Source organism: Tamandua tetradactyla, chromosome X, assembly GCF_023851605.1.
Source record: "Tamandua tetradactyla isolate mTamTet1 chromosome X, mTamTet1.pri, whole genome shotgun sequence".
NCBI lineage: Eukaryota > Metazoa > Chordata > Mammalia > Pilosa > Myrmecophagidae > Tamandua > Tamandua tetradactyla.
Window position 1 is genome coordinate 97,911,093 of NC_135353.1, and position 24,641 is coordinate 97,935,733.

At 41.8% G+C, this 24,641-nt stretch overlaps 1 pseudogene; it reads left to right on the plus strand.

The window, feature by feature from the left end:
* The first annotated feature begins 407 nt into the window (after window positions 1–407).
* On the plus strand, window positions 408–19,652 carry LOC143671958 (doublesex- and mab-3-related transcription factor C1-like; annotated as a pseudogene).
* Window positions 19,653–24,641: the final 4,989 nt, after the last annotated feature.

Consider the following 24,641-nt stretch of genomic DNA (forward strand, 5'->3'; position numbering starts at 1 on the left):
CCAGCACATTTCACCCTCTGGATCCTAAAAACGACTTATTTTTTCCATATACAAAGCACATTCGTTCCATCACAATGTCAGGAAGACTGAAAGCATTTCAGTAGCAATACAAATACAATACAATTGAGAAACAGTACAAATCTCAAAGTTATTTGCAAGCATGGCATGTCCTAAGGCACAATTCTCCTCTGTCTCTGGTGCTGTAAAACTCAGAACAAGTTATCTGCTGCCAATATACAAAGGAAGAATAGTCATAGAATAAATACCTCCATTTCCATAAGGAGAAATTGTAAGGAACACAGGGGTCACCTGCAGGACAAACTCCATTAGATTTCAAAGTCTGAGTCATTTATCTGCAAGGCTTTAGAAAGCAACAGTCCTGCCCTTTCCAAGGGCCTACACAGTCAATGGCCCACCTCTCTCCAAATGCAGCTTTGGGGGTTATTGGGAAGACCACTTTTATCTCAGCTCCACCCACTCCAAGCTTCAGCGCCACACTCGGGATCTCTGCTATCACTGGGGCACATGTTCAACTTCTCCATGTGGTGGCAGCCAGGTTGTCCCCAACCCCCAAAGAATTTGCTTCACCCTCTCCAAGACCTGATGTGGCAAAACTCTTCCACTGCAATGAGGTAAAGGCCCATCCTCTGCCTTCAGGACAAACTCACTCTCTTCACATGCTTGGGTGAATCCACCCTTCTTGCCTAAGTCTTCTTGACTTCAAACCCCAGCCTCCATGGTTCTGGCTCTAAAGACATTTTTACCTTCACTTTTTCCTTTTTCTGAGTCCCACAGTCAATACAGGCAGCAGTTCCATTTATATAGGTCCCACAGCAGGCTTTTTATGTAATAAGCAAGGATCATGCCCTTAGGACATAACAAGTTTCCACAAATCCTTCCTGGATAAGTTTATCTGCAATCCTGGCTTTCCCTGAAATGGTTGACAGGCTCCACATTTGGTTAAATCCTCACATGGGGCACTATTCTCTGGGGTCTCCCTTCCTGGAAGCCCAGAACTTTCCAGAACATCAATTTCTGTTTTTTTGTAACCAAGAATTCAGTTTTCAACTTATCTCTTTCCTCTCATATTTTACTATAAGCTTAAAAGGAGCAGACAGGCAGCATTTTCCACATTTAGTTTGGAAATTTCTTCTGCTAAATATACAAGATCATGGCTTTTAAATTCTACCTCCTAGCCAAAGCCACTAATCAACTTTGCCAGATTATCTTCTATATTAGATAAGGTTCTCCAGAGAAAGAGAATCAGCAGGAGATATCCACAGATATAAAATTTATAAAATTGTCTCACATAGCCATGGGAATGTACAGTCCAAGGTCTGTAGGGCAGGCCACAAGCTGGCAACTCCAATGAAGGTCCACAGCAAACTCTCAGGAGAAGCTGACTAGGCAACCAGGGGAATGTAAGGTTCCAAGACCTGTAGGGCAGGCCACAACATAACTCTGATGAAGTTTCACAACAAATTCTCAGGAGAAGCTGGCTGGACAACTGGGAGTGGGAGAGTTCAAAATCCACAGGGCAGGCTGTAAAGCTGTTGACTCCATCAATGGGTCTGGATGAAGTCCACAGGAGAGGCTCATCAGCCAAAGCAGTAAGAGTGTCTCTTCTGAATCCATCTTTAGAATCTTCCATGATTAGATTAAGCATCACTCATGCAAAAGACACTCCCGTTAGCTGATTACAAGTGCAATCAGCTGTGTATGCAGCCATTTTAACCATGATTTAAATCCATGGAATGTTCTCATAGCAACAAACAGGCCAGTGCTTGCCCAACCAGATGATCAGGCATGAGTACATAGCCAAATTCACATGTGAATCTGACCATGACAGTCCACCCCTTGTCAACTTGGCAGTTATACACATCACCCCAAGGCATACTTAATCTCTAAATAGAAAACAATAGCAGACATATTTTTTCCTTGCCTAACAATACTCAACTGTTCCATGTACAACCAGAAATGCATTAAATCTCCCCAGAATATGGTGCAAGTCCTTGGGTAATATGCACTCTTAAACCTGATATCTTACAACTTAAATACTATAACATGAACAAAACAGCATTACAGTCCTTGCTTCTGAAATTGATCACGTGATCATAGTTCATATTCATCACCACCTTCTTCTACTAATCATTCCTTTTTCCCTTTACTTTCAGTAAGCACTTCAGCTGGCCATGGTTCTTTGTCTGGCAGGATGACCCAAAACTTCATTCCTGAAGTTTCAGAGCCATTGGTAGTCCTGCCTGGATTCGACCCTGGATTGCACCCTGTCAGATCTCCTATATTCCAGGAAAACTCTTCCTTACCTCCGTTGTGTAGTTGCAGCAGTATTTCACCCTGACAGTCAGGGTCAATCACACCAGCCAGTAAAGTAATCCACTTCTTGGGCTTGTTGATTCAGGAGCATGAGTAGCCCAAAGACTCCAGGCACAGTCTTAGATTACAGTTCAATTGAATCATTGTTGTTTCTCCTGGTGGAAGCACTCCCCCTTCTGGAACTAAAACCTGTAGAGCAGCAGAGCTCAAGGTTGCAGTAACAGGAAGCAAAACTCTTCCTAGTGGATTGCTAGGGGTAATAGTAAGTAGTGCCAATACCATTTCCACCCCTTTGTTCCTGGACCATGGATCCTGGTTATAGGAGAAACAGCACCATACAGTGGATGCTGATTCAGAGTATACACAGCCTCCTGGAGAACATCACACCAGCTCTGCAAGCTCTTGTCACCAAATTGGCACCATAATTGAGTTTTCAAAAGGTCATTGCACTCTTCTATCAATCAAGCTAGCTCTGGGTGATGGGGAACATGGTAAGACGAGAGAATTCCATGAGCATGTGCCCATTCCCACATTTCATTTGCTGTGTAGTGGGTTCTTGATCAGAAGCAATGCTGTGTGGAATACCATGAAAATGGATAAGGCATTTTTGTAAGTCCACAAGTGGTAGTTTTGGCAGAAGCTTTGCATGCAGGAAAAGCAAATCCACATCCAGAGTATGTGTCTATTCCAGTTAGAACAAATCATTGCTCCTTCCATGATGGAAGTGGTCCAATGTAATCAACCTGCCACCAGGTAGCCGGCTGATCACCATGGGGAATAGTACCATATTAGGGGCTGGGTGTGGGTTTCTGCTGTTGGCAGATTGAGCACTCAGCAGTGGCTCTAGCCAGATCAGCCTTGGTGAGTGGAAGCCCATTTGCTGAGCCCATACATAACCTCCATCCCCACCATGATAATCACCTTGTTCATGAGCCCATTGGGCAGTGTTAAGAGTTGCTGGGGAAAGAAGCTGACTGGTATGCACAGAATGGGTCATCTTACCCACTTGATTATTAAAATCTTCTGCCACCTAATTAGCACCATAATTGACTTTCAAAAGGTCATTCCGCTCTTCTATCAATCAAGCTAGTTCTGGATGATGGGGAGCACGGTAAGACCAGAGAATTCCATGAGCGTGTGTCCATTTCCACATTTCATTTGCTGTGTAGTGAGTTCTTGATCAGAAGCAATGCTGTGTGGAATACCATGAAAATGGATAAGGCATTCTACAAGTCCACAAATGGTAGTTTTGGCAGAAGCATTGCATGTAGGAAAAGCAAACCCACATCCAGAATGTGTGCCTATTCTAGTTAGAACAAATCACTGCTCCTTCCATAATGGAAGTGCACACTCACATGTGACAAAATATCTTCATGTTTTTAGCCTCTCAGAACGGTCTATCCACATAACTCTTCCCCCAACATCTTTGTCACCAATTTTCCAATCATGCTCTTTCCAAGTCCCAGATCATCCAGCCAAATCATTAGCAATAGCCCATGAGTCAGTATATAAATGCACCCCTGGCCAGTTCTTGTTCCAAGCAAAATGAACAACCAGGTACGCTACTCAAAGTTTTGCTGACTGGGAGGAATTCCCATCACCACTGTCCTTCAGGGACATCCCATAAAAGGGTTGTAGTACTGAAGCTGTCCATTTTCAGGTGGTACCTGCATATCATGCAGAAATATCTGTAAACAAGGCCTGGGTTTTCTCTTCCTCAGTCAATTCACTGCAAGGAACTCCCCAAGAAGCCATGGCTCTGGTTTGGGAAAAAGAAGGTAATGTCACAGGAGTGCAGATCAGGGGCATTTGGGCCACTTCTTCATGTAACTTACTTGTTTCTTCAGGACGTGCTCTGGCCCTATCTCATATATGCCATTTCGATTTTATGATGGAGTGCTGCTGCGCATGCCCAACTTTATAGCTTGGTGGGCCAGACAACAACCAGTTCGTGATAGGCAACTCAGATCTCATGGTAACTTGGTGGTCCATGGCTAAATGTCCAGTCTCAACTAAGGCTGAGTAGCAAGCGAAAAGCTGTTTCTTAAAAGGAAAGTAGTTATCTGAAGATGGTAAGGCTTTGCTCCAAAATCCTAAGGTTCTGCATTGTGATTCTCCTATAAGGTCTTGCCAAAGTCTCCAGACAGCATCTCTATTTGACACTGACACTTCAGCACCATTGGATCTGCTGGATCATATGGTCCAGGTGGCAGAGAAGCTTGTACAGCAGCCTGGACCTGTTGCAGAGCCTCATCTTGTTCAGGTCCCCATTCAAAATTAGCTGCTTTTCTGGTCACTAGATAAATGGGCTGGAGTAGCACACCCAAATGAGGAATATGTTGTTGCCAAAATCTAGAGAGACCAACTAGGCATTGTGCCTCATTTTTAGTCATAGGAGGGTCCAGTTGTAGCAACTTATCCTTCACCTTAGAAAGGATATCTGGACATGCCCCACACCATTGGACACCTAGGAATTTCACTAAGGTAGAAGGCCCCTGTATTTTTGTTGGATTTATCTCCCATCCTCTGACACACAATTGTCTTACCAATAAGTCTAGAGTAGTTGCTACTTCTTACTCACTAGGTCCAATCAACATGATATCATCAATATAATGGACCACTGTGATGTCTTGTGGGAAGGTGAAACTATCAAGGACCCTGCAGAAAAGATTATGACATAAGGTTGGAGAGTTGATATACCCATGAGGTAAGACAGTGAAAGTATATTGCCGATGTTGCCAGCTGAAAGCAAATTATTTCTGGTGGTCCTCACTAACAGCTATTGAGAAAAAAACATTTACATGATCAGTAGCTGCATACCAATTGCCAGGGGATGTATTAATTTGTTCAAATAATGATACCACATCCGGAAAAGTAGCTGCAATTGGAGTTACCCTTGGTTGAGCTTACAATAATCCACTGTAATCCCTTAAGACTCATCTGTTTTCTTCACAGACCAAATACGAGAGTTGAATGGGGATGTGGTGGGAATCACCACCCCTACATCCTTCAAGTCCTTAAGTAAGTAATCTCTGCAATCCCTCCAGGAATCTGGTATTGCTTCTGATTTACTATTTTTCTAGGTGGGGGCAGTTTTAGTGGCTTCCACTTGGCCTTTCCCACCATAATAGCCCTCACTGCACGACTTAGAGAGCCAATGTGGGGATTCTGTCAGTTGCTCAGTATGTCTACTCCAATTATGCATTCTGGAACTGGAGAAATAACTACAGAATGGGTCCAGGGGCCCACTAGACCCACTGTAAGACAGACCTGAGCTAAAACTCCATTGATCATCTGACCTCCATAGGCCCCCAATCTTACTGGTGGACAAGAGTGACATTTTGGGACCCTGGAATTAATGTCACTTCTGAACCAGTGTCTAATAATGCCCAAAATATATGATCATTTCCTTTTCCCCAATGCACAGTTACCCTGGTAAAAGACCACCGGTGTCCTTGGGGAAGGTTTGGAGGAAGATTAACAGTATAAATTTGTGGCAGTGTAACAGGGTTCTTCCCCAAAAGGACCTGGCCTCCCCTTCATTCAAGGGGCTCTGGGTCTGTAAATGGTCTCAATACTGGAAATTGATTAAGGGGCCACAACCTTTTGTTTTGTAATTCAACTTAGACTTCTGTTCACTTCACCTAGAACTCTTGCTTACACAGCTCAAACAAGAATTTAGTAGACTGCCCATCTATTGTACTTCTCAGTACCCAGTGATCTACCAACCAATGCCATAAGTATCCGCTAGTCAGATTACTTTGACTCCTGCTTTGAGTCTGCTGTCCATTATGATAGCCATGTCGACCTTATCTTTGGTGATTAGTGCTGCCACCTGTTTTCTGTCAACTGGGGATCTGATCATCCCCATTGTGTTTAAGGATTCCGGCTCAGTGACAGCAATTCCCAAAATAATATCTGACCTACAGAGAAGGACGACTACAGAACTCTTCAGGGATGATGGAGCTAGTTTCACAAATTTATCTCAGTGTTCTGGTAAAAGGTGCATCCACCAGAGATTCCTGGGGTGTATGAGCAGACCTTCCATGATAAGTCCACTCTAACATTCCAACCTCTCTAAGCCTCTGGATCCCCTCATCAACATTATACCATGGCAGTTCTGGTATTTCAACCTCAGGTAATATCAGCCACCTTTTAATCCATATTTCAGCCACCCATTCAAACAAACTGTAAATGCCTTTTCTAACCCCTCAAGCTATAACATTGAATGCAGAATCTCTGCTTAGCTGGCCCATATCAATAAATTCAGCCTGATTCAGCTTTAAATTCCTCCCACCATTATTCCACACCCTTACGATCCATTGCCATACATATTTCCCTGATTTCTGTCTATATAAAGTGGAAAACTCATGCAGTTCTTTTGGAGTATAACATACTTCCTCATGGGTGACACTTTGTATGTCACCTTTTGGCGCCTGTTGGGACTTTAGTCTGGTTATAAATCTGAAAGAAAGGAAGGGTAGTGGGGGTGGATCATGAAAAGAATTAGAAGTGTTTTCCAAGCCAATTGCTTCAGGGCATTCATTTGCAGTTTCATCTGGTGAAACAGGATTAATCACTCTAGGGTTAATTCCTTTAGGTGGAGGTTGGATGGACAACTCCTCAGGGAAGGCTGGAGGATGGGCATCTATGTCCTCAGGGCAGACTTTTACAGGGTTATCTATAAAAGACTCACATGACCTAGGGTTCCAAGCTCCCCGCCCACATCATTATCAACTCATATGTCACCATCCCGTTTTTGAGGGTCCCACTGCTTTCCAATCAATGCCCTCACTTTAACAGCAGACACCATGCAAGATTGAGATTTCAGTTTACATTGTAAACTTGCTACTCTAACAGCAGGATTCTGAGTCTCATTTTCAGAGATCTCAAGTCAGTGGCTACAGAAAATAAGATTTCCCTTCAAGGCACTCATAGAAACACTTACATCAGCCATGCGGTGTGTAAGCTTCTCATTTGAAGCCTTCAGCTCATCCGTTTCCCTCATTAATGTATACAGCATATCTAACAACAACCAGCCAACATCTCTATACTTCCTATTTCCACAAAATTCTGTAAAGGTGTCAAAACATTATCCATCAGAACCTGGCTTCGTACAAGTGAAGTATTAGAAGAATCCAATAGCAATATTTTGAGTATCTCTTCTGCCAACTCACCCCATGGATTGGCAGTGTTGTTCTGATTAAAGGAAATAGAGTCCTTAGTGCCTTTGAATCCAATCATTAAAGCCCATTTTTAAGATTCCATTTCTTAAGAACAATTCCCAGTACCAAGCTGTATTAGGTAGGGTTCTCTACAGAAATAGAACCAGCAGGAGATATCTATAGATACAAAATTAATAAAAGTGTCTCACATAACCATGGGAATGTAGAGTTCAAAGTCTGTAGGGCGGGCCATAAGCTGGTAACTGCAATGAAGTTCTGCAATGAATTCGCAAGAGAGGCAGGCTGGGCAACCATGGGAATGTAAGTATTCAAGGTCTGTAGGGCAGGCTGGAGGCTGGTAATTCAGATGAAGTTCTTCAATGAACTCTCAGGGGAGACTCGCTGGACAGCCATGGGAATGGAAGAGGTCAAAATCCACAGGGCAGGCTGTGAAGGTGGCAACTCTGATGATGGGTCTAGATAAACCCCACAGGAGGGGTGCACCTGCCAAAGCAGGAAGAGTGGCTCTCTCTTCTGAATCCTCCTTAAAATCTTTCCAGCGATTAGATTAAGTGTCATTCATTGCAGAATACACTCTCCTTAGCTTATTACAAACACAATCAGCTATGGATACAGCCAACATAATTGTGATTTTAAGTCCATGAAATATCCTCATAGCAACAGAAAGTCCAGCGCTTGCCCAACCAGATGATCAGACACCACCACTTGGCCAAGTTGACTCATGAACCTGATCATGACATCTGCCATTTTAAAACAAGAATCACCTCCATTCCAGTTGGCAATAACACGTGTCGTTTCTGTCTAGAGCCTCATCAGAGGTTGTTTTAGAGTTCACATTTCTACCAACAATCTCTTCAAAGCATTTTAGGCCTTCTCTGTCAAGCACCTCATAACTTCTCAAAAATCTTCCCCTTCTCCATTTAAAAAGCCATTACAACATGTTTTGGTATTTGCAAACTGCAGCAGCATGCCAATTCTCCAGTACCAAAATCTGTTCTAGTTTGCTAGCTGCCAGAATACCAGAAACAGTATGGTTTTTAAAAGGGGAAATGTATTAAGTTGCATGTTTTCAGTTCTAAGGCTGTGAAAAATGTTCCAATTAAAACAAGTCTATAAAAATATCCAAATTAAAGTCCCAACAAGAGGTTACCTTCACTCAAAAAAGGCTGATGAAATTCAGGGTTTCTCTCCCAACTAAAAAAGGAAATGGTGAACATGATAATGTCTGCAAGTTTTCTCTCCTGTATTCCTGTTTCATGAAGCTCCTGCAGAGGCATTTTCTTTCTTCATCTCCTAAGGTTTCTGGCTGCATGGGTTCTCGTGGTTCTCATGGCTCTGATGCTCTCTCCAAAATGCTTTCTCTTTTAATGGATTCCAGTAAACTGATCAAGACCCACCTGAAATGGGTGGAGTTACATCTCCCTCTTATCAGAGCTTAATAACCATAATTGGTTGAGTCACATCACCACGGAGATAGCCTAATCAAGATTCCAACCTATAGTGCTGAATAGGGAAAGGACTGCCTCCACGAGATGGATCAGAATTAAAACATGGCTTTTCTAAGGCACATAATCCTTTCAAATTGACAGAGATACGATGGAATATGATGCAGCAATAAGATAAAAAGAGATCTTGAATCATATGACAAGATGGATGAGACTTGAGGGCATAATGCTGAGTGAATTATGCAGACAAAAAGGAAAGATACTGTATGATTTCACTTTTATGACCATGGTAAAGATCAAATCAGAGGCTTATAATGTAGCATATAGGGGACCTAGAGATACATGGAAGCTAAAGATGACAAATGGTTAGCTAATGAGGTTGAACTAAATGCAAGGGAATAGATAGCAGTGAATGCAGTTCGCCTGTCAGTCTATAAGTAATAATACCATATTGAGGGTGAACATGATTGAAAGGAATTATATAGAACCCATGTGTCCTACCGATTAACACTACAAATATAAATAAGTTCTTGCATGAACTACTTCAAAAGTATGAATCTTGAGTAAGTGTGTAAGTTCGGGGTATATGGAGAAAACTGCTATCACATGCTAACGGATATGTTTAACAGGAAAACATCAACAGTACCATAGCAACAGAAGAGGTAAATAATGGGTGGAGGGACAAGAGTTAAGGGGAGGTTTGGATTTTCTATTTGGTGAGGGTGTGTTTATTAATTATCTTTCAATGAAATGAGAAAAAATGAAAGTATCTAAAATTGAGAGTTTTGATGGACTGTTAATTTTGTACCTGAAACTTAATGAATGGAGGTAGCTGAAGGGTGTCTGACTGAGAAGTTAACTGGTGAATGATAGCATATACATATGATCAGATATCGTGTTGCTATAAAAAGGAACAAGTTGTAAGGTATGCAACATTGTTAATGAAACTGTGAGACATTGGGTGAGCTTAAATAAGCCAGATACAAAAGAGCAATTATTGTATTGTCTCATTTAGAAAATACTTGTAAGAAAACAGGGGTTTAGATTGTAAGATCTTATAGCAGTTACATTTATCTCAGAGTCATAATTATTATTTCTGGACTTTTCAAGGCTGTGTTATATGTGTATAACCTGGTACTTAGGGTTAAGAATGAAGCCAGTCAGGTCAGTATTAAGGTAATTCCGAATACAGGAGTAAGGAAGACATTGTCTATATTTCACAACTTCATAAATTCTTTGAGACCAAGGGAAGAGACGTTTATTTTCTCCAGAATGTAAATTTTCTATAGCACATAATCCAAATCAATAATAGATCATTTAAACAACCCAAAACACAGGAAGCCCAGAATAAGAATGAGGACTTTTAATCCTGTATAGGGTAATGTAAAGCCTGGATACATCCCTAAGTATATTAAAAAGATAACCAAAAAGTATTGGCACCTTCCAGGCCAAGACGGCAGTTTAAAAATGTGTGCATTTTTGTTCGTCATCCAGAAAAACTACTAAATAACCAGAAACAATACAGAACAGCACCTGGGGCCATGTCAGTGACCGGACACACAGTGTACCCAAGTCTGGACCAGCTGGACTGTCTGCAAGCCCCCCCCTCCCAGAACTGTGAGTTCCCTAAGCTACGGTGGCTGGGGCCCCTCCCCCATGGGCTGCTTCCCAGAGGGGAAAGGAACAAGACTTTACCAGCAGCAGGGGCTGAGCCCAACTAAACGCCAATTGTAGAACTGATTCAGAAATTCTGACTACTAAGAATAGGTCCCCAGCTCAGGTGAACCTGGTCAAAGGAGAGGTCGCTGATTGTTGCACTGGCAATGAGGGGGTGGGGCTGATGGAAAGAAAAACAAAAGGAAACGGAGGTTTTTCTTGCTGTGTTTCTACAAAGGCCTGACTGCCTTTGGATACAGCAGCAGGGCTTCTCAGGCTACAACTGACGCAGGCATAGGCAGAAACAAGCTCATTTGAGGACTTGTCTGGAGCCTGTGCCTTCACCAGGGGAGGGCTGAAGCCCAAATCAGGTGGAAACCCTCCCTCAAGGAATTCAGACACCAGGGCTTGGTAATTTGAAGCCATTAAAACCAGCCTACGGGCGGGCCGCGGTGGCTCAGCGGGCAAAGTGCTTGCCTGCCATGCCGGAGGACCTCGGTTCGATTCCCGGCCCCAGCCCATGTAAAAAACAAACAAACAAACAAAATACAATAAAACAAGAAAATGTTTAAAGATGTTTCCCTTTCTTCCTCCCTTCCTTCCTTCCATCCTTCCTTCTCTCTGTCTTTCCTTCCCTTCCTCCCTCTCTCTTAAAAAAAAAAAAAAAAAAAAAAAACCAGCCTACAACCTCTCCTCTGTCTCCACCATGCCCCGAGCAGGGAGAGTCTGCCAAAGTTAAAGATACCACATCATCTTATGTTGGTGGAACCTGCAGGCAGACAAGCACCACATACTGGGAAGGATAAGAAAAACAGAATCCAGAGACTTCACAGGAAAGTCTTTTAACCTGCTGGGTCTCACCCTCAGGGAAAACCGATGCAGGTGACTTTCCTCCTAGTAGGAGGACAGTTTGGTCTGGGAAAATCCAGCTGGGGTCTATAATACCTAAGTAGATCCTCCTAAGTGTATGTGTGTGTGGGGGGGGGGGAGGCACCATACAAGCAGGACAAGAAACAAGAAAACAAGAACTGAAAAATTCTCTGTTAAACAAAACCTAAGCTAGAGGTCCAGATAAAGCTGAACTGAATGTCAAAGAACAGACAGACAACAAATTCATCCAGCAAGAAAACCCTAGGTAAACGAAGTGAAAGCAATCTACAGAATAAACTAATTAAGGTAATTAAATGCTTAGACACCAGCAAAAAATAACAAATCACACTAGGAAAATAGAAGATATGGACCAATCAAAGGAATAAACCAACAATTCAAATGAGCTACAGGAGCTGAAACAATTAATTCAGAATACACGAACAGACATGGAAAACCTCATCAAAAACAAAATCAATGAATTGAGGAAGGATATAAAGAAGGCAAGGAATGAACAAAAAGAAGAAATTGAGAGTCTGAAAGAACAAATCACAGAACTTATGGGAATGAAAGGCACGGTAGAAGAGATGAAAAAAGCAACGGAAACATACAATGGTAGATTTCGAGAGACAGAACATAGGATTAGTGAACTGGAGGATGGAACATCTGAAATCCGGCAAGAAAAAGAAAATATACGGAAAAATATGAGCAGGGACCCAGGGAATTGAAGGACAATATGAAGTGCATGAATATACGTGTTGTGGGTATCCCAGAAGGAGAAGAGAAGGGAAAAGGAGGAGAAAAACTAATGGAGGAAATTATCACTGAAAATTTCCCAACTCTTATGAAAGACTTAAAATTACAGATCCAAGAAGTGTAATGTACTGCAAAGAGAATACATCCAAATAGGTGCACTCCAAGATATTTATTAATCAGAATGGCAGAAGTCAAAGAGAAAGAGAGAATCTTGAAAGCAGCAAGAGAAAAGCAATCCATCACATACAGGGGAAAGCCAATAAGATTATGCATAGATTTCTCAGCAGAAACCATGGAGGAGAGAAGACAGTGTGATGATATATTTAAATTATTAAAAGAGAAAAACTGCCAACCAAGAATTCTATATCCAGCAAAATTGTCCTTCAAAAATGAGGGAGAAATTAAAACATTTTCAGACAAAAAATTACTGAGAGAATTTGTGACCAAGGGACCAGCTCTGCAAGAAATACTAAACGGAACACTAGAGACAGATACGAAGACAGAAGAGAGAGGTGTGGAGAAGAGTGTAGAAAGGAAGACTATGAGTAAAGGTAAAAAGAAGGAAAAATAGATATGACATATAAAATCCAGTGGGCAAAATAGTTGAAGAAAGTACTACGCATGCAGTAATAACACTAAATGTTAATGGATTAAACTCCCCAATCAGATGACATAGACTGGCAGAACGGATTAAAAAACAAGACCCATCTATATGCTGTCTCTACTCAAAGGACATGAGAGCAAGGACACAAACGGATATTTGCACATCAATGTTTATAGCAGCATTATTTACAATTACCAAGAGATGGAAACAGCCAAAATGTCCATCAACAGATGGGTGGCTAAACAAACTGTGGCATACATATACAATGGAATTTATGCATCCGTAAGACAGAATAAAGTTATGAAGTATGTAACAACATGGGTGGACCTTAAGGATATTATGCTGAGTGAGATTACTCAAAAACAAAAGGACAAATATGTATGGTCTCACTGATATGAACTGACATTAGTGAATAAACTTGGAATATTTTGTTGGTAATAGAGACCATCAGGAGATAGAAATAAAGTAAGATATTGGGTAATTGGAGCTGAAGGGATACAGATTGTGCAACAGGACTGAATATAAAAACTCAGACATGGACAGCACAATACTACCTAACTGTAATACAATTATGTTAAGACACTGAATGAAGCTGAATGTGAGAATGATAGAGGGAGGAGGACTGGAGGCATAAATGAAATCACAAAGAAAAATAGAAGATAAAGATTGAGATGGTATAATCTAGGAATGCCTAGAGTGTGTAATGATAGTGACTAAATGTACAAATTTTAAAAATGTTTTTGCATGAGGAAGAACAAAGGAATATCATTACTGCAGGGTGCTGAAAATTGATGGTAATTAATATTTTAAAATTTCAACCTATGTGTGAGACTAAATAAAAGATGTTTATTTGGTACAAAATTTATATTTTGACTAGTGCATGTCCTAATATAACTTACGTAGATAGTTGGTTGAACAGCATAAGTACATGGAACCTTGAATAGGACATGAGATTTTGTTGGTTTGTCTAGAGTGATGCCCCGATGAATCCAGAGTGATTTGATCAGTGAGTGGAAAAGTATTTGCAAAGAGTCCCCTTCAGGGAATGGTGAGAAAGGGGGAAAATTCAATCCCCCCAAGTTGAATTCTTGATATTCTCTCAAGCTGTGTGGACAACCAAAGCTATAGGCTGAGCCCCTAGTCTTGGGGTTTGTTCATATGAAACTTAACCCCACAAAGGATAGGTCAAGCCTACTTAAAATTGGGCCTAAGAGTCACCCCCAAGAGAGTCTCTTTTGTTGCTCAGATATGGCCTCTCTCTCCAGCCAACACAGCAAGTAAACTCACCACCCTCCCCCTGTCTGTGTTGGGCATGACTCCCAGGAGTGTGGACCTTCCTTGCAACATGGGACAAAAATCCTAAAATGAGTGGAGACTCAGCATCAAGGGATTGAGAAAACCTTCGTGATCAAAAGAGGGAAGAGTGGAAGGAGATAAAGTGTCAATGGCTGAGAGATTCCAAACAGAGTTGAAAGACTATCCTGGAGGTTATTCTTATGCATTAAATTGATATCACCTTGTTATTCAAGATGTAATGGACAGGCTGGAGGGAACTGCCTAAAAATGTAAAGCTGTGTTCCAGTAGCCATATTTCTTGATGATGATTGTATAATGATATAGCTTTCAAAGAGTGACTGTGTGATTGTGAAAACCTTGTGTCTGATGCCCCTTTTATTTACCTTGTCAACAGATGAGTACAGCATATGGAATAAAATTAAATAATAAGGGGAACAAATGTTAAAATAAATTAAGTTTGAAATGCTACTGATCAATGAAAGGGAGGGGTAAGGGTATGGTATGTATAATATTTTTTCTGTTTTCATTTTATTTCTTTTTCTGTTATCTTTTATTTCTTTTTCTGAATTGATGAAAATGTTCTAAGAAATTATCATGATGATGAATATGCAACTTTGTGATGATATTGTGAATTACTGATTATATATGTAGAACGGAATGATTATATATTAAGAATGTTTGTGTTTCTTTGTTGTCATATTTTTAAATTTGAAATTAATTAAAAAAATTTTAAAACAGTATTGGCAAAGTCCCTTGAGGGATGGTTGAAAAATTATAGAACTATTAAACTTTACCAGCAGGGAAACCCCAGATACTGTGCAAAACATTAGGTACACCCACAACAATAGTCCAAGCCCTTGATCTTGAGACTTGCTCTTATGAAGCTTATGCATGTAGCATAGAAGCTTAGCCTACTTATAGGTATGCCTAAGAGTCCCTTCTGGAGGACCTCTTTTGTTGCTCAGATGTGGCTTTTCCCTTTCTGAGCCCGTCTCTGCAAGTGAAATCATTGCCTTCCTCCTACATGGGACATGACATCCAGGGGTGAATGTCTCCCTGGTGGTATAGAAGATGACCCCCAGGGGTGATTCTGGCCCTGGCACCATGGGATCAACAATGCCATCATGACCAAAATGGGGAAAAGAAGTGTAACAAATAAGGTATTAGTGGCAGAGAGAGTTCAAATAGAGTTGACAGTCTACACTGGAGGTCACTCTTACGCATGCTTCAGTTAGACTTAACTTGCCAAACCCCAACCAAAACCATTTCTACCAATGCTAAAGAATACCTCTGGCATTATATAAGATTCCACAAAAAGGTCCACACACCTTTGGAGTAACTTTCCAAAATCTACAACCTCAAGATGTGTCCCTGGATCAGATAAGTCCTGAAATTCAGAGGGGCCAGCTCTCTATCCCATATTATTGACAGCCCCTTGCAAACTTGAAAAAGTTAAAATGGGCACAGCCCAAGTACCCCTAAAGAGTTGGAGAAAGGTCAAAGGTGATGGTGGACTTATACAGAGAAGATAGCATTGAACAAACAAGTATGACTGCTAAATCATTATATCGACATTTCCATTTGTCCCCAGTGTCTTGGAGCAGCTAGAATTAAAAACCTAAAATGTTGGAATTGTAATCCATACCAAAGTCTGAAATGTGTTCTACAATGAATTGTTGCAATGTGCTTTGAAATTTATTGCTTTTTTGTGTGTGTGTATGTTTCTTTTCATAAAAAAGAAAAAAAAATGTTCTAGTCTCCAGTGTTTTGGAACGTCCAGAAGGAAAAATATGAAATAGAGGAATACTGATCCATAACAAACTCTGAAATCTGTTCTGTATCTACTTATTGAAGTGTACTTTGAAAATCATTGCTTTTCTAGTTTGCTAGCTGACAGAATGCAACACACCAGAGATGGATTGACTCTTAATAAAAGGGGATTTATTTAATTAGTTCTTCAGAGGAAAGGCAGCTAACTTTAAACTGAGGTTCTTTCTTATGTGGGAAGGCATAGGGTGATCTCTGATGGCCTTCTCTCCAGGCTTCTGGGTTCCAACAACTTTCCCCAGGGTGATTTCTTTCTGTATTGCCAAAGGCCTGGGCTGAGCTGTGAGTGCTGAGATAAGGTATGCTGAGCTGCTTGGCCTGTGCTACATTGTGCTCTCTTATTTAAGCACCAGCCAATTAAGTCAAACGTCATTCTTTGCAGCAGGCATGCCTCCTAGCCAACTGCAGATGTAAATCAACAACAGATAAGGTTCACATACCATTGGCTCATGTCCACAGCATCAGAACTAGGTGCCTTCACCTGGCCAAGTTGACAACTGAATCTAACTATCACAATTGCTTTCTCTTCTTTTTCTTTGTATATATGTTATATTTAACAATAAAAAACGTTTAAGAAGAAAAGAAAGATATTTCCCTGGGTACTTTACACATATTATTTCCAATCCTAACAACTGTTCTATCTAGTGGATATTTTTATATCCATTTCTCAGGGATCAGGGGTTGAGACTTCCACAGTTGTAGAATGAAGGGTGGTGTTTAAGGTCTTCCCAGCTCTGACATTCAGGTCTCCTATCCCTGGCCCAAAATATATCCACTCCTTCTCCATGACTGGCCTGGTACCTTACTCCAACTTGTGCTCTAACTTTTTCCCTGCAGGAGAGCTCCCAGGAAACTCTCTTGTTTAGCCTGCCCCCAGAACCCCTGTCTCTGCCCTGGCATATAGTGCTTCTGGGTCAGCAACTAACCATTTTTCTTTCTGGGGGCCCTATGGGTCTCCTGACCTGCCCAGCTCATAAATAGAGAAAGAAATAGCATGGAGCTAGTTGTATATAGTGTTATTGTGTACCAAATCTTGCACTGGATGTCATGGGTGATAGAAGAAGGAGGAGGGGGAGAAGAAGGCATCCCAGACTAATGTGCAGGGCAGGCTTCTCCCAGCTTTGCCATTTCCTATTTGTGAGAAGACTTTGGAGAAATGATTTTATGTCTCTGAGCCTCCATTTCCCTATCAGTGTACTGGGGCCAATAGTCTACATCTATATCCCCAGTACTGTAGCACAAGGCTTGGCATATAGTAGGCCTTCAATGAGTGTGGTAGTTGGATTCAAGTGTCAACTTGGCCAGGTGAAGGGGCCTAGTTCTATTGCTGTGGACATGAGTCAATGGCATGTGAACCTCATTTGTTGCTGATTACATCTGCAGTCGGCTAGGAGGCATGCCTGCTGCAATGAATGATGTTTGATTTATGTGGCTGGTGCTTAAATGAAAGAGCTCCATGAAGCACAGCCCAAGCAGTGCAGCAAACCTCATCTCAGCACTTGCAGCTCAGCCCAGGCCTTTGGAGATGCAATAAAGAATCACCTTGGGTAAAGTTGTTGGAACCCAGAGGTCTGGAGAGAAGGCCAGCAGAGAGCATCCTGTGCCTTCCCATGTAAGAAAGAACCTCAGTTAAAAGTTAGCTGCCTTTCCTCTGAAGAACTATAGGTTAACTAAATAAATCTCCTTTTATTGAAAGCCAATTTGTCTCTGGTGTGTTGCATTCTGGCAGCTAGCAAACTAGAACAACGAGTGAAGGCTGTGATTCCACATAAAAGAAATTGACGGGGTAGAAAATGTCTGCTGAAATGGAGAGCCATGATGGGGGGACCACAGAGGCACAGGGTAAAGGCTGGAAGTCATTAGAGAAAGCTGCTTAGAGATTAGCTAAGGTGGCCCTTCAAGCTCCATTGGGATTCAGGAATACGAAGTCAAGAAACCAGACCCTGGGAAGGGATAGTCAACACATCTGTCCTGGTGCTTTGCAGATCAAAATATGGACACCAACAATTTCTCACAATCCCATTGCTGCCCTGGAAGGGAAAAGTTAGCAGGAATTAGTGTCTCAGAAAACATGTAGGAAAAAGGATATAGACAAGAACATAGGCCAAGAAGGGGAAGGAATTTTTACCAAATCCTGCCACATCTCTGTCTATTTGTATGTGTCTGTCAGCATATTTAATCTCTGAGCCTCCCATCTCCTTGATTCTGGGTACTCATATCTGATTCTCCAGCTCTCTGACACTCTCCAACCTCCTGTACTGCAACCACAGGTCCTGGAGAAGAAGTGGGGTCCAGAACTCTTGGAGAAGCCAAGCATGCTATAAGAACAGATGACCTGAGGGTAATTGGGCTCAAGAAAGATCTTAGTGCTAAACAGACCCTTGAAGTGTGGAAAGAGGTGTGGGTTACTAGCCCCACTTCTCTCACACCCTTTCCTTTTAAGGTACCTGAAGCTTCTGACCAGGCCTTGGTATCTGCCCCCTCAAAGTGGCAGAGGAAGCCAGAGGCAGCCAAGGCCCTGCTAACTCTGAGAGATTCTTTCAAGGCTCCTTCTGGTTCTATCTCCCTCCTCCAGTCTTGGGTGGTGTGTATACCAGGTCACCTACTCCTTGAAAGGAGAAAATGGAGTGGAGACAGTGGGAAAATGGGAGGGTGTTGTGGTGTGATGGAACTAACTGGGTGATCAAGGTCAGTGGGTGGAACCTCCTTGGGCCCAGATGCCCAAACTCCTTAGTCTGGTCTCTAAGATGTTAGTTAAGGATCATTCATTGAATCATTAGTTTATACAGCTTTGCACTCAACAGAAAATGTCCATTGTCCTAATGTCAGGAAACAAGGACACTGAGGCCTGGATAGTTGCAAAGACTTGCCCAAGGACATGCAGCATGTCAATGGAAGAAGCAGGTCTCTAGACCCCAGCCTAGAGCTGTCTAGCAAGACCCCTGTGGTCTGGGGAAAGCATAGAGTTTATGAGGGCCTTGTCTGGAAGGAGGTCTGGTCCTTGTCATCAGGGAATTTCCATACTAGTTAGGCAGTCTGGAGGCCTTCACAAGCTGTATTTTGCCACTACATCTCAATGATGAGACCCGTGAGGAAGGGCTGGAGGAGCTCTGAGTGTAAACACCTGGGGATGCTAAGAGGGAAGGCTTGGCATTATCAGACCAACATGGTGGATGAAGCATGGTGTGTAAGTGAGGGAGCAAGCCTAGAGGAACTGCTAGAACAAAAGTGGTGAGGCTACAGAGGCTAGTAATCACAGAGGCCTGACATGCCAGGTTTAGGAGTCTAGACCAGCAACGTGGGTGGTGGGAAGCCAGAGAATATTTCTGAGCTAGGGACCAGTGTATTCAGAGATGCTGGGCTTGATGAAGATAAAGCTTCATCAAGGTGGCTGTGATGGAAGGAGTGGAGGAGGCCAGACTGGAGATAGGGAAATCAGTGAGGAAGAGGTCTGTGCAATAGTTCAGGTAACAAGATTGAGGTCTCAATTAAAAAGAACAAAAGAGGGTAGAGAGCTGGAGGGAAAATGAATGTGGCCTGTCACTGACCACTTTCTGTCTCTTTATAGCTCCTGTTGGAGACAGAGGACTCCAGCCTCTCAGCACCTCTCTCTGACCCCACCCAGTTAGCTCCATTTCTCTGCCTATTGGGAATCTGGGGTGCATCTCCCTCTGGTGCTAGAAGTCCAGAAGATGAGACCTCACTAGAGGACTGAATACTTGGTATTTTTATTTATGAATTTGTAAAATGTATAATGTCTTTGAAAAATAGTAAAATAGAAGTCTTCAGGTGCTTTTATAACTTTCAGACCCTTTTATCATGTAGTGAAATTCCTTGGTCAAAGGTGGACATTCTGGCCACCTCCAGAATTTAATAACAGTCTCTGCTCTGGGGTGGGTTTTTGGGCATGCTCTGAATTGTAGCATTTGCTAATTTCAAGCTACCAGTGTGATCTCACTGAATTCAAAGTTGAGAAGAGATGTAAATAACCTCAAGATGTAGTAAAAATAATTAAGAATTGATTAATTTCAAGAATGCATCATGTGTTGTTATCAACATAATTTGTGAAATTGTAAGTTTAAATAATTTAATTTTTAATAATGGCTATGTTTAACAATGGCCTCACACACTTCCTGAAAATTTAACAGTTGGTTCTTTTGAGCCAGCTCCAGCACTCTGCTTGCTTTAAACCCTTGCCCAGAAAGGCACCTCTTCCAAAGTGCTAACACTGCAGAGCCATAAAGGACTGCACATCTGTTATCTGACTAAAAGCAGCCTAAAATATGGGAGAAAGCATTACTTCTTAGTTAAAAAAATAGATAGATTTTGGTGCATGGGTGGTTCAGTAGTAGAATGCTCACTTTCCATGAAGGAGACCCGGATTCAATTCCATGCGCTCCCCCCCAAAAATAGAAAGATCTGAGCAAATACTGAACAGAATGAATAGTCAAATGTGTGTATGTAAGAATGTGCATTCCTGGAGATGGCTAAAATTGAGTAAGGGTGAGTGGTAGGAACACCAGAATAAGCAAAGTTTATGCTGGAATATGTGCACCAGATTTCTTAAAGGCTATAGGTATAGTGGAACTGGTGTTACCTCTTATCAGAGAGATAGATGTTCATTACTCTCCCTCCACCTTCTTATGTAAATGCAGCATAATCTACATACATTTCTTCACATTGCCTTTTTTTCTCTTAAAAATATATCCTTGAGATCAGTCCATAGTGCTATGTAGAGACATTTCTGTTGCTTTCAACACCGATAGAGTACTCCATTATGTGGATACACCATACTTTATTAAATGACTGTTCTATTGATGGACACTTTGGTTGTTTCTATGGTTTGGTTAGAAACAGACTCTGAAAAATAAAGTATAGAAAAAGTTTATTGAACTAAACTAACATTAATGTGGAACAGCAAAAAAAGGTTACTGTTCAAGAGGCAAGTTTTGAGCTTGCAGTATATATGGCTGCTAGGAACAAAGGGAGGGTATGGGAATGGAGAGGGGGAGCAAGGGAGAGTGAGCTACATGACTTGCTTGGGGCATGATGTTCTTGGGCCATGTTTCATTAATTTTGAAACCCAGAAAGGCAGGATGTCTCTGTAGGAGTGGGGCCATCTAGTGAAGATAAGCAAACCTGTTTCTTTTCTGCAGGGGCAGAGGTCTTGGTTAACACCCTGAAGGATTATTGCTATGTCAGCCTTACTCAGTTGTTCTCTATTTCTTCTTTGTAGTTCCCTGGATAAAAATAAGTTCAAGCATATCAAATTGATTAATGAAGATATTAACCATTCCATTTTCACATTCCTTCCTTTTGATCAAGGACTCCAAAGAACGAGTACAGATGGCTTGTGATTTTAAAGGCTGGAACCCTAAAGCTACAAGGGATGGGGAAAGAGGTGGGTGGCTTTGAGGCATTGCATTACGAAGTTAGTGATGATTTTGATGAAGACAGGTTCAAAGAGTAGGATAACGATTCACATGATCACCGATGAGACTAGGGAATACAACCAGGAAGCATAAGGCAGAAACCGCTTGACTGATTCCCATATGTCTCTAGGTGGCTGTTTAATGTTGTGAAGCCATCTCTTTGCTTGAAGCTTTCTTAGAGATTTGTTTGGATTTGTCTGGTGGTATTGATCCAGATGTAGCAGGAGGCATTAACAACAGCACAAACACCACCTTCTTCAGCTAAAAGATAATCTAAAGCTAGTCAGTTATCCATAACTACAGCTGCAAGGGAATTGAAAGAAGTGATAAATCCTGAGACTTGTCCAGTTTTGGATACTATTTTTCTCAATGTAACACTAAGATTTTGGAGGGTGTTTTCATGCATTCTAAAACTAATTTAAGGGGTGGGTAGGTCTAAGATGGCTCCTGGTCCTTCTAGGATGAGGCTTAATGCTTTATGAAACCATGGGTGGGAGCAAGTGGAATTGTAGATAGTGAAGCTGGGGTGTTAGATTGAAACTGACAGTGCATCATACTGTGGGTATGACTATGTGGAGACAAGAAAGACTGAGAAATCTTTCAGAGCTATTACACAGGAAAGTAAAATCTATAGGGAAGGCAGAATTTTCCAAAGTTGTGCATATTGGCAGCAGAGAGGTTAAGGAAAAAGGGAGGTGAGGTAGGCATAGAAGAATTGTATGCTGCCCAGTTGGATAAAGTTGGGGGGGTCATTTATCAGGCTTGATAGGGCTGTTTGAAACACAAAGACCACCTTCATCTTTGATGAATTTTTCCATGTAATACAGTGGGTTTTTTGAAGTTGAAAGTTACACGGGGTAGATTTTTGGAGTGGGCTGGGGTTGGATTACATAGATTCCTGGTGGAATGGAGATGTCTCTAGCAGTATTACAAGTTCCTGGTCAGTGGGAAACATCATTTAAGGGTGCTCCTCCTGCTCAAGGGGAAGAGTGCTGTGGAGTGTGGTGGATTTTTAATGACAGCTGCAGCAGTTATTTTAATTTTCTACAGTAGCTACTGTTTGGGATAACTGAACACTGGCATTATTCCAAGAAGTTACATTAGTAGAAAAGGAAGACAGGTTGTGAGGTAGGGTTAGGGTAATGGAAATAGAGGCAAAATTGAGAAAGATAATTGGCAATTGCCCATATTAGAGTTTCAGTGATAGTAGAAGCAAGAAGCAGGTACCAATGCTGGCAGGGATGGCTTTCATCATTATCACATAGGGGCTTAGTCATAGGGAACTGACACTCAGCCTTCATTAGAAGATTGGGAGAACAGTCTACTTCTGCTGCCGTCTACTTCTGTGGGATCAAGTCTGGAATCTTGTGATTGCAGTCTGCATCAGTTATTGTCTGCTGGACTCAGTGGAACTGCAGAGTCAGGTCTCTGTTGGATTCAGTCATCCAGTCAGGTGAAGGAGCTGGCTTTAGGTGTGACAGATATATACAGAAGTCTAGTCTTCAAAGTTTGTAAGCTATGAAGGTGATGAGGAAGACTTGGTAAGGTCCTTTCTACTGAGGCTCAAGCCCATCTTTTCAGAGGTGTCTGTGGTAGTTAGACTCAGTTGTCAACTTGGCCAGGGGAAGGCACCTAGTTATGTTGCTGTGGACATGAGCCAATGGTATGTGAACCTCATCTGTTGCTCATTTCATCTGCAGTCAGCTGGGATATGTGCCTGCTGCAATGAATGATGTTTGATTTAATTGGCTGGTGTTTAAATGAAAGAGCTCAAGGTAGCACAGCCCAAGCAGTGCAGTGTACCTCATCTCAGCACTCGCAGCTCAGCCCAGGACTTTGGAGACACAGAAAGAAATCACCCTGGGGAAAGTTGTTGGAACCTAGAGGCCTGGAGAGAAGGCCATCAGAGATCACCCTGTGCCTTCCCACATAAGAAAGAACTTCATTTGAAAGTTAGCTGCCTTTCCTCTGAAGAACTAATGAAATAAACCCCCTTTTATTAAAAGCCAATCCATCTCTGGTGTGTTGTATTCTGGCAGCTAGCAAACTAGAACAGTGTCATTTACAACAGACCCAATTTCATAGGTAGGTATGGAGGCTGGTGGCTTTTTAGAGAGAGATTCAGAAACAGTTTTATGAAGTTCAGAGAGGGCTTGTGAGAGTTTTTTACAATATGAGACTAAGGAAGAAATTACTTTGGCAGTTTGGGACCAAGGAAATAAGGGCATGGGTCTACCAGTAACTATTTCATAGGGAGAAATTTGATCAGGGATAAAAGGCCATCCATGTAAGTTCATAAGAACTAAGGGAAGGATTTTAACCAAGGGAAGAGAGAATTGTTCAGAGAGATTCCTAACTGGGTTTTGATGATGCTATTAGTGTGTTTGACTAATCTTTACAACTGAGGATGGTAGGCACAGTGGATAGGAGTTTAGAAAGAAGGATCCAGTAACGTTGATGTCACAATCACTATGGATTTCATGGGGAATCTCCCATCATAGAACAAATTTCTCTAAGAGAATTTTGGCCAATGTCATTACAGTTGTTTGCCTTACTGGGACAACTTCTACCCATTGAGAGAACATACAAACCATAACAAGATAATTCTTGCACCCTTGGCAGAGGGGAAGTTGGAGGTATTAGCAAGGGTTCTCTAGAGAAACAGAATCAGCAAAAGATATCCATAAATATAAAATTTGAAAATGCCTCACATAACCGCAGGGATGTAGAGTCCAAGGTCTGTAGGGCAGGGTGCAAGCTGGTGGCTCTAATGAAAGGTCTGCAATGAACATTCAGGAAAAACTGGTTGACTGAAGCAGGGAGAAACTGTCTCTTTTGAATCCTCCTTAGAAGCCTTCCAGTGATTAAATTACATTGCATGCATTGCAGAAGGCACTCCTCTTAGCTGATTACAAAAGCAATCAGGGTGGGCCACGGTGGCTCAGCAGGCAAGAATTCTCACCTGCCATGCCAGAGGACCTGGGTTCGATTCTTGGTGCCTGCCCATGTTAAAAAAAAAATAAAAGCAATCAGCTGTGGATGCAGCCAACGTGATCATAATTTAAGTCCATGAAACGTCCTCATAGCAACAGAGGCCAGCGCTTGTCTGAGCAGACAATCAGGCACCACCACTTGATCAAGTTAACACATGAACTGATGATGACATAGGATGAAATTCATTTTATCACATTTTGAAAGCACCTATAGTGGTGTGAATTTTCCAGGAGACAAATAGAAA